Source organism: Scylla paramamosain, chromosome 23 (genome assembly GCF_035594125.1).
Source record: "Scylla paramamosain isolate STU-SP2022 chromosome 23, ASM3559412v1, whole genome shotgun sequence".
NCBI lineage: Eukaryota > Metazoa > Arthropoda > Malacostraca > Decapoda > Portunidae > Scylla > Scylla paramamosain.
Window position 1 is genome coordinate 11,885,674 of NC_087173.1, and position 11,198 is coordinate 11,896,871.

At 39.8% G+C, this 11,198-nt stretch overlaps 1 protein-coding gene across 18 annotated transcripts in view; it reads left to right on the forward strand.

Moving 5' to 3' along the window:
* Positions 1-10,228, forward strand: part of LOC135112198 (unconventional myosin-X-like) — a 118,528-nt gene extending 108,300 nt beyond the window's left edge. For 4 of the 18 annotated variants that reach the window (XM_064026331.1, XM_064026347.1, XM_064026348.1 and 1 more), the window contains 11 exons: positions 716-791; positions 1,262-1,347; positions 2,296-2,402; positions 2,619-2,813; positions 3,322-3,432; positions 4,465-4,595; positions 5,073-5,222; positions 6,171-6,332; positions 6,775-6,921; positions 7,557-7,649; positions 8,514-10,228. The gene's annotated coding sequence lies outside the window, so the exon portion shown is untranslated. Of the gene's footprint in view, positions 1-715; positions 792-1,261; positions 1,348-1,778; positions 1,929-2,295; positions 2,403-2,618; positions 2,814-3,321; positions 3,433-4,464; positions 4,596-5,072; positions 5,223-6,170; positions 6,333-6,774; positions 6,922-7,258; positions 7,306-7,556; positions 7,650-8,513 lie in introns of all 18 variants that reach the window. The other 14 variants (XM_064026332.1, XM_064026337.1, XM_064026334.1 and 11 more) reach the window with 14 other exon arrangements.
* Positions 10,229-11,198: the final 970 nt, after the last annotated feature.

Genomic DNA, 11,198 nt, shown 5'->3' on the forward strand with positions numbered 1-11,198 from the left:
GTGTGGGGAATGATAAAGTATGTGTGCTCCTTTATGCAGATGATGTAGTTGTTATGAGTGAATCGGCAGATGAGCTTCAAAGTTTGTTGGATGTAGTGGATGGCTATGGTAAAGACTTTGGAGTAAGGTTTAGCAGTGAGAAAAGCAAAGTAATGATTGTGAATAGATCAGAGGATGAAAACACCCCGTGTTTATTGTTCTCTTCCTGAAATAATACCATACATTCTTCTCAGTCACCTACTAAACTTACTTGGCGGTGTGGGAACCTCGGTACAGGCCAAAATAATACCATGCATTCTTCTCAGTCACCTACTAAACTTACTTGGCAGTGTGGGAACCTCGGTACAGGCCAAAATGCCAAGTGAACACCTAACCTAACCTAATCTAACTTAACCTAACCTAACTTAATCAAGACATGACAACTTAACCTGAGAGAGAGAGAGAGAGAGAGAGAGAGAGAGAGAGAGAGAGAGAGAGAGACTTAACCTTACCTAATCTAACTTAACCTAACCTAACTTAATCAAGACATGACAACTTAACCTGAGAGAGAGAGAGAGAGAGAGAGAGAGAGAGAGAGAGAGAGAGAGAGAGAGAGAGAGAGAGAGAGAGAGAGAGGTCACTGTTATCATTATTTTCATTATTACACACAATTTAAAGCTTGACCTGGCCCCCCTTCCTTCACCAGGCCACCCCCCCTTACACTCTCTCTTTTCAGGTGACCTAATGTGACCTAGCCTTGACACCTGCACCTCCACATGTCAGCTGGGCACTTGTACACTCCACAATTCTAGGTGAAGACACTGTTGGATCACTGTTGGGTCACTGTGGGTCAATGTGGGATTACTGTGGGTCACTGTTGGGTCGTAGGTCACTTGTCCTTCATGCTTAAAAGGTGTCTTGTTTATGTTTGTGTCAGGTCGCAGTGTGGTGGCCCTGTGACCCTTGTACTAGAGGTCATGGTGATTGGTTGGGGTCATCAGTTTTTATGTGGTTGTTGTTGTTGTTGTTGTTGTTATTTTCTTATTTTTTTTATCATATTTATTTACTTATTTATTTATTTATTTATTTATTTATTTATTTATTTATTTATGTACTGTGCTTGGAATGTAATGAACCAACTACTACTACTACTACTACTACTACTACTACTACTACTACTACTACTACTACTACCACCACCACCACCACCACCACACCACCATAACCACACAACACTCCAATAGCACTTTCTCCTCCTCACCACCTGTTCTCTCACCTGCAGAATTAATTGATGAGCTACAGAACTACAGCATCGTTCAGGTGGCAGCCGGAGACCAGCACTCTCTTGCTCTCACCTCCTGGGGCCTGGTGAGTGAGAGAGAGAGAGAGAGAGAGAGAGAGAGAGAGAGAGAGAGAGAGAGCCTGTGATGTGTGTGTGTGTGCGTGTGTGTGTGTGTGTGAAAGAGAGAGAGAGAGAGAGTAGAAATAATTTTGTTGTTGTAGTAGCTGTAAGAGAGAGAGAGAGAGAGAGAGAGAGAGAGAGCAATACATTTTCATTTTCCTCTTCTTATCAATATATATACAGTAAAATTCCTCTTATCTGGCATCAACGGGACCGCCGACATGTCAGATACTTGAATATTGCCGGATACTTGAATAGAAGTGAAATTATGTCCACAATCACCACCCTACACTCACGCATCTTACCATAACAAAGATCAGCTGATCTTAATCAGCAGCTGATCTGATCAGCTGCTTAAGTGTAAGCACAACACGCTTCCTCTTTTCTACAACTTTAGGCATGATGAAGACGTCAGGCGATAAACAGTGCACACGCGGGACTGAGTCACTCAGTAAACACAGTGCAGTGGGCCGCGGGTGGCGCGAAGCAGTACGCTCTGGTGGCGAGGGGACAAAGTATGCCTTGCGCGGGAATTTTAATCGATTTTGTGAGTACACATTGATTTTTTATTGATTTTAAGGCTCAGGGAAAAATGTGCCGGATACTCGAATGCCGGATGAGAGGGATTTTACTGTATATTCAAATTATTTCTCCTAGACAGGTTAGGTTCTCTCCCTCTCCCTCTCTCTCTAATCTCCCCTCTCACTCTCTCTCTCTCTCTCTTTAAAGTTATATTATATCTTAAGTTAAGTTGGGTTTTGTTAGGTTAGGTCTTAATTCTCTCTCTCTCTCTCTCTCTCTCTCTCTCTCTCTCTCTCTCTCTCTCTCTCTCTCTCTCTCTCTCTCTCTCTCTCTCTCTCTCTCTCTCTCTCTCTCTCTCTCTCTCTCTCTCTCTCTCTCACACACACACACAGAATCCTGGCTTGCCTCTCTTCCAAGGGACTTTACACTAAGGCTGGTTACTGTGTACAAGAATATGGTGGTACAAATCCTGAATTCAGCTCACCAATCTAGCTCTGAGGTAAGAGAGAGAGAGAGAGAGAGAGAGAGAGAGAGAGAGAGAGTTGGTTTGTAAGAGTGTGCATTGAGAGTGTATGTGTGTGTTTTGAGTGTAAGAGAAAGAGAGAGAAGTATAATTGTCTGTGTACTACTACTACTACTACTACTGCTACTCAGACCACCACCACTACCACAACCAGATCTTAACCAAACCTAACCTAACCAAACCACACCACAGAGAGACCGGCGTGCCCTCGTGTCTTCCCTGCAGCTGTTGTCCCTGGTCCACGGTCTGAACTTCCAAGCCGGCTGCCGAGTGGGGTGGTTGAACTACGACGACTGTTACATCCCAGAAATTGCAGAGAAAATTGATATTAGGAATGATTACTTGAACTAGATGAACAGCAGGCTTCACCCGATGTCCAGGAGGGAGGTGGGTGTGTGTGTGTGGGGGTGTAGGGGTGTTTGAAGGTGGGTGAGTGATTTTGGGGTGTTTGGGTGTGTTTTAGGGTGTTTAGATGTGTTTTGGTGTGTTTTTTGGGGTGTCTGGGTGTGTTTTTGGGGTGTTTGGGAGGTGGGTGACCATGTTGGGGGGTGTTTGTGTGTATATTGGGGGTGGTTGTGAATGGGTGACTGTGTTTGGGGGAGCTTTCAATGTTGAACACTTAAAAACATCCTTTAAAATTGACAATTCCTTTAATTTTAACTGAGAGACCCTTAGAAACACCCTTTAAAAATTTAAATCCCTTTATTTATTCTCTTAAGCCCTTAAAAACACCCTTTAAAAGACACCAAACCTTTAAATAGCCTCATAAACCCTTAAAATCACCCTTCTACCTTTTATTTACCCCCTTAAAACCCTTAAATACACCCTTTAACTCTTCATTTACCCCTTCAACTCTTAAAAACAACTTTAACTAATCCAATCCTTTACATTACAGAGTCCAATCCTGTTCTGTGAGTATCCATTCTTGTTCGACCCTCAGGCCAAGACGCTGCTGCTCAGGTGTGACGCCACTCGTCAGATGAGAACGAGGTGCAGGACAAATTAGGTTTGGTTTACATATGTTTATTTGTTTATTTGTATATAGGTGGGGCAGGTGGGGTACAGAAGGAATTTTTCTTGCTCCTCCTAAGAGATATTTTGAATCCAGACTATGGTATGTTTACTGAGTTCCCCGACACAAGAAGGATTTGGTTCAAGGAGGGAGCTCTGGAGGCGGCTGCTACCTATGTGTTGATTGGTGAGGCCCTGGGGGTGTCTGGGGGAGTGTAGGGAAGTTTATGGGGGTCTGGGGAGCATCTGGGGGTGTGTGGGAAGGCTTATTAGGTCAAGGAGCTCTTCAAATTGACAAACGCTTGAATTTATTGGTCATAATCCGTTAAAACACCCTTTAAAATAGATAGATCTTTTCATTTAGGGTGTTTTTGGTGTGTTTGTGGGATGTGTTGGGGTGTAAAAATGTGTTTTGGGGTGAAAATGAGTGTTTTGCAGGTATTTTTTGGGTGAAAATGTGTTTTGCAGGTATTTTGGGGTGAACATGTGTTTTGAGAATGTTTTTAGGGTGAAAATGTATGTTTTAAGGATGTGCTGGAGATGCGAGTGTGTGTGTTTTTTAGTGTTTAAATGTTTTCAGGATGAGAGACTGTTTTTGTAATGTTTTGGTTGTGGAAGGTGTGTTTGGGGTGAAAATGTGTTTAGGGATGTTTTGGAAAGTGATTTTTTGGGTGGAAAAATGTGTTTGGTTTTCTTGTACAATAGAAAAGTGTGTTGAGTGATTTTTTTGAGTTTAAATGTGTGTTTTTGGGTGTTTTGGAATTGATAGAATGATTTTTGGGGTGTTTTTGGGGAGTTTCACTGTTTTTTTAGGGTGTTTTGGAAAAGAAGTGTGTATTTGTGTTTTTTTATGCTCTTTGTTGAGTGAAAGACTGAATTTTTGTGCTTTTTGAAGACAAAACACTAATTTATACATTTTAAAGAATGATATATGTATTTTACCTCCTACTACTACTATTTCTACTACTACTACTACTACTACTACTACTACTACTACTACTACTAATACTAATACTAATACTTCCAGGCATTGTGTGTGGACTGGCAATCTACAACTTCACCATCATCAACCTGCCCTTCCCAATTGCACTGTACAAGAAGTTACTGTGAGAGACTAGGCTTGGATGACCTCACCGACCTTGACCCGCAGCTGACCAGGTGTGTCACTTGTGCAGGGTCGTGTAGGGTTGCCCAGAAAGTCGTTTTCTGCTGTGTTTTGGGAGTGAATGAGTGTGTTTTGGGTGTGTTTGGTGATGTTTGAGTGTGTTATAAGGTGTTTTGGGGGTGGAAAAAGTGTTTTTGGTGTGTGTGTATGTGTTTGGGGGTGTTTTGGGATGTTTTGTGGTGTTTTTGGGGTGTTTGTAAGTGTTTGTGAGTGAAAAAAGTACTTTCTCTCTCCCCTGAATCTAGTGGAGTGAGGCAGGAGTACTTGAGGGGCTGAGGATGGCTTGAGTGAGTGTGTGAATTCTGTACCACCACTACAACAACAACAACAACAACAACAACAACTACTGCCACTATTTCCCAAGTCGCTGTGAAATCTACTTTTTATACAGCAATTACAACAACTATTTACAATACTACACCACCACTGTCACTACCACAGCAACAACTACAGCTACCACTATTTTCCAGGTCACTGCGAGATCTGCTGGAGTACAAGGGAGGTGACGAGGAGGAAGTTTATGGCCTCGACTTCACTTTGACCCAGGATTACTTTGGGGAGTGCAAGAGTGTCCCCCTGAAGGCTGGAGGGGAGGAGATGTCAGTCACACAGCAGAACAAGTAAGAATTGGTGGTGTTTTGGTGTTTATTGGTGTGTTTTGAGGTCAATGTACACTTCTCACCTCTAACTGTCTTTCTTCAGCCTCTCTCTCTTCTCTGACTGTCTTCAGCCTCTCTCTCTCTCTCTCTCCTCTGACTGTCTTCAGCCTCTCTCTCTCTCTCCTCTAACTGACTGTCTTTAGCCTCTCTCTCTCTCTCTCATCACTGCAGTGTTGCATCTCTAGCTATCTTTTACTGCTGTTTTCACGCTAACTGTTCCTCTGATCTTGCTAACTGCATGCCTCCCTTCCTCCCTGTGTTTGGGTGTGCTTTGGGGTGTTTAGATGTGTTTTGGTGTGTTTTTGGGGTGTTTGGGTGTGTTGTTAGGGTGTTTGGGAGGTGGGTGACCATGTTTGGGGGTGTTTGTGTGTGTATTGGGGGTGTTTGTGAATGGGTGACTGTGTTTGGGGGAGCTTTCAATGTTGAACGCTTAAAAACATCCTTTTGAAATTGACAGTTCCTTTAATTTTAACTGACAAACCCTTAGAAACACCCTTTAAAAATTGAAAACCCTTTATTTATTCTCTTAAACCCTTAAAAACATTCTTTAAAATTGACATTTCCTTTAATTTTAACTGAGAGACCCTTAGAAACACCCTTTAAAAATTGAAAGCCCTTTATTTATTCTCTTAAGCCCTTAAAAACACCCTTTAGAAGACACCAAACCTTTAAATAGCCTCATAAACCCTTAAAATCACCCTTCTACCTTTTATTTACCCCCTTAAATGTAGTTGGAAAATGTCATAGGAAAAAATTGTAGTTAATATTGGATGCAAAATATCAAAGTAAGATTAGGTAACAAATTTTTAATGTTGGGAATAGTAATCCATATATATATATATATATATATATATATATATGGGAGTATATTTTTTGTAACAGTGTGAATGATAAGATTCCACTTTTCAGTGTTGCCATGGTGACGGTGGTGGTGGGCATGATACAGATGCGGGAGCTGGAGTTTGTGCCCGATGGAGACATGCAGCTGGACAAATTCTGTTGCTCATTGCTCAGACTGGAGTTTACATGTATACCTCCTTCACCATCATTGGTGGACACTTCACCATGAGTGTTAGTGAAATGTGCTGTGTTTGTTAGTTTATTTGTATATCAGAAAAATTTAAGACCAGTTAGTTGTCTAGACTTTTTAAGTCTTAAAATGAGAAAATAAATCTACATATTTTTTTTAAAAGCAAACAGTTAAGGCATTGTAAAGTAAAAGTCAAAATATATTTTGGTTATCATTTTTTTTGCAATCAACAACTTTCATGTATAATGAAATAAATACATTCATCAAACTTAATATCATATTTAATAACAGCTAGAGGTACCAATTTGCAGATGTCTATGGAAAATTTGTATGATAATCTTGTGGCCAACAAAAAAGGATACAATGAATGATGACTTATTATTGTAAGAAATCTTTCAGAGTTGTTGTTGTGTACTTCCACATTCCATAGAGACAGGTTTTTCCTTCACTTTTCAGCATTTAAAAATGTGATAATTTCAACAGGATGCTTGAGCTGTCATGGTGCTGCTGCTGTTGTCTGCCATCATCCCCCTGACACAGACCACCCTGCAGACCATCTTCATCCTGGGTGTCACACGTCGCTGCTGCTACAGCTCAGAGCAACTGGAGCGCAAGCCAGGAAGGGAGATGGTAACTTCTCACTTAATTTGTTGTTTATTTGAGGGCCTAATGACAAAGACATAATGGAATAAGTATATGTGAATGTTTGTTTATATCTAGATACAGCATTCACATATCTTTTAAGTGCCACCTTCCAAAAGCAATGTCAGCCAGAAAAATAACTGATGAGAATCTAATTACATTTCAAGTCAAAAAGTTTTCCTTTAACCACTTTGCTCCAGATGCTTAAAAACATGCGTTGCTCACATACATGGTGTCGCGTAGGCTCGTGAGTGGTAACTTATCTAATTTCTAATAATTTCTAATATAATTTGTTTTTTTTTTTTTTTGTTTTTTTTTTATGTAGGAAGGACACTGGCCAAGGGCAACAAAAATCACAAACAGGAAGTTTAGGCAAGTTTTTATCCTTATATAAAATGTTGCTAGTGTTAACATATAAAATTGTATTGCATCAAACCTCCATACATTACTCCCCTTCTCTCTTCCTCTCCTCTCCCTCTCTCTCCCTCCCCTCTCTCACTCTCCTAACTCTCCCCAGGAGAGTCCCCAGTGGTGAGCAGATGGTGATGCTGGAGATGATACTGGCATATTGAGTATTATAATTAGCCATAAACACTTGCTTGCTTACTTTCATGTCTACACAGGTTCGTTCGATGCAAGGAGTTGGCACAGGAGGCGTCCGAGGCTGTGTAGAGCGGCCGTCTGAACCTGGTGCCACAGCTTACTATGTTCAACAGGTGCGTGTGTGTGTGTGTGTGTGTGTGTGTGTGTGTGTGTGTGTGTGTGTGTGTGTGTGTGTGTGTGTGTGTGTGTGTGTTTTGTGTGGTCATTTCACTATCTATCTATCTGTTTAGTTTGTCTCCATCTGTCTGTCTTTCTGTCATTGGTCTGTCTGTCTGTCTGTGTATTGCAATGATTTTTCAGTTATGTATTTTATTTTTTATTCTTGTGTACTTGTGTCTGTCTGTATGTATGTATGTATCAGTCAGTGAGTCAGTCAGTCAGTCACTCAGTTAGTCAGTTAGTCAGTCATTCAGTCAGTCAGTTAGTCAGTCATTCAGTCAGTTAGTGAGTTAGTCAGTTAGTCAGTCTGTCAGTCACTCACACAGTGTTAATCCTCCTCTTCCTCCTCCTCCTCCTCCTCCTCCTCCTCCTCCTCCTCCTCCTCCTCCTCCTCCTCCTCCTCCTCCTCCTCCTCGTCCACCTCCTCCTCCTCCTCCTCCTCCTCCTCCTCCTCCTCCTCCTCCTCCTCCTCCTCCTCCTCCTCCTGTTCCCCACCACCCCTGCCGAGAGGTGAGTGTATGTACGTGTGTGTGTGTGTGTGTGTGTGTGTGTGTGTGTGTGTAGTAATAATAGTAATGCTATGTACATATATAAATACTGTTAATATTATTGATAAAAAATATTGATGATGATGATGATGATGATTCAGTGGTGATTATGAAAATGTGCATTACAATATAGGGTAGATATTATTGTTATTACCTGTGTGTGTGTGTGTGTGTGTGTGTGTGTGTGTGTGTGTGTGTGTGTGTGAGGAATAATTGAATAATTGAATAATTGATGCTCTCTCCTTTGCTATTCATTATATACATGGACAGATGCCTGAAGGAAGTGTGTGTAAGGGAGGATAAAGAGATCATGCTGGCCTATGCAGACGATGTCGCTGTCGTGACAGGAAGCCAACAAGATCTTCAAGAGGCCATGACAAGATGGAATGATGTTTTAAATAGGGAAGGAATGAGAATGAACAAACAAAAAACTTATTTACTAGTGGACAAGCAACAAGTGATGGTGTGGCTCTGAGCCACTGTAGTAGGGATGTTATGGTTTAAGTGTAGGAAGTTGCAAATGCTCACCTAACAATTGCACCTTAGTAGAAAAACACAAACAGGAAGTTTATGCAAGTTTTTATCCTTATATAAAATGTTGTATTGCATCAAACCTCCATACATTACTGTCTCTATCCAGTATGAGACCGGTGTTCAGGAAGCACAAGCATGTGCTGAATAACAAGAAGCCGGCATTGGTGAAGGTGACAACATTTCATCTATTTATACATACTTTTTATTATTAAAGCTTATCTTATAATTATTTCTGAAGAGATTGACTAATTTTTGTAGTATTTATGACTTAGAACTATGATAAAGCTATGAATTGATATAATTCCTGATTTGTTTTATCTTTTCATTATCCTTCCTTTGTTAATTGAGCATTTTATATTACTTAGCTTAAAAATGCAAGAACGGTTCAGAAGTATCCAATCTTGGGCTAAGGGCCAAAATTATGGTATCATTCAAAATGTCCTTCAAAGAAAGCCCTCTGTAATCCAACACACTTAGCCCATTAATCCTTCCATTTCTCATCAATTTGTTCAACATTCATATTTTTCCCTTATAGGGTTGAACAATTTTCATGGGTTCAGAGCAAAAGGCTTCCTCATTCCTCCCCAAGGTATTCTCGGATGGTAAGCAGGTTTGACTCTGGAGCAAACCTGACCAAGGGCTACTGCCCAAGGCTACAGAGGTTCCTCTCCCTGAGGCTGAATGCACCATGTGAGATGGTTCTGTTATGTGGATGAATGTCATGGTGGATAGCAGTGCCACCACATTCCTACAATCATCCATCACTCCACTGCTCAAACGCTTCTGCAACCAATGATAGGTATGCTGCCACATTCTGCATGGTCTCCTTGGCTCTCAGATAAGGATACTGTCAACAGGTTTGGGATTGCCAAAAAATCATAAGGAGCTATGTCTGAAAAGTCCAGAGAGAGAGAGAGAGAGAAAGAATGAGCAAGAGAAAGAGTAGGATGAAGCAAAGGAAGAGTCAAGAGGGAGGAAGAGAGAGTAGGACAAGAAAAAACAGAACAAATAAATCCCCTACACGTCTTGTCTCCATTCACACAAGCCATGAAAAGCTTGTCCATCCCTGAGTGCTCAGAAGCAGTGTTCCACTGATGATGTGGAAACTTGAGACACCCAATCATTTAATGGGCTTTAGTAGGTTTTGTCACCAGTCTTCTGTGTGTCACTGACTACATTTTGAAATTTTTATCTGTTCTATTTAATTTTGTGTGTATGTACACAATGTTTATGGTCAATAAACTATTTATAAAACTATTTATCTGTGTGAGTAAGATAAAAGCAGTTATTATTATTTTTATTATTATTATTATTATTATTATTATTATTATTATTATTATTATTATTATTACACATTTTCCTCCTTGTATTTAAATATTATTATTATTATTATTATTATTATTATTATTATCATGAATTGTTCTTGTTTATAAATAAAATACTGTAACTGATTATTATTTTTTTTATCATTCATTTAGACTCTCTCTCTCTCTCTCTCTCTCTCTCTCTCTCTCTCTCTCTCTCTCTCTCTCTCTCTCTCTCTCTCTCTCTCTCTCTCTCTCGAATAAAATGACTGGTGAGGAACTCTAATAATTAAAGTGCTAAAAAATCCATTAAACTACGAGAAATAAGACAAATAATTAATGACACACCTAATAACACAAACAAGGAGTAATAAACAAAACTTAAGCCAGAAAACACGAAAAGATAAAACTATCATATAAAGAAATACGAAGTAAAAAAAAAAATCATGAATATCAAATAAATAACTCACATATAATCAATAAACACGTAAGGAACAGTAAATAAACAATTAAGCCATTCATTGCAAGGGCCACAGTCAGAAAGTGAAAAAAAAAAAAAATGCTTAGTTAAATACCGAGGCTAAATAAAACAAGGAATTAGACAAATGACAAATAATTAATAAATACATAAGGAATAATGAATAAACAAAAATTAAGCCAGGAAGACTATTATAATTATTGCAAGGAGACGATATGTATGTATGTATTGTATGTAATTCGAGGTTAAAATGGCTCAAATCTGACCCAACAGCAGGCCATAAGTGAAGGTGTTCCTCAAGGCAGGGAGGGGGGGGGGGGAGCAATGAATAGGGGAGGGGCTATAAACTATTGGGGGGATATTAATTAATGACGCATCCAGTTTAGCGTGTGTGTATATTTCGCGTTGTGATAATTTAAAGGTTTTCTCGCGTTTTTATCTTTATTTATTGATTGATTTTATTTATTTATTTTATTTTTTTGGCAGGTGTTATATTTGTTGAGTGTTTTAAGTAACTGTGGCTCATTGCATCAAAACTCCATTCATTACCTTCGTGGGAAGGTTCAATTTGGCAAGGTTTTATTTCGCATTTTGGGTTTTGTAGTAAATTATGCATTTTCTCATATTTTTCTTTGCTGG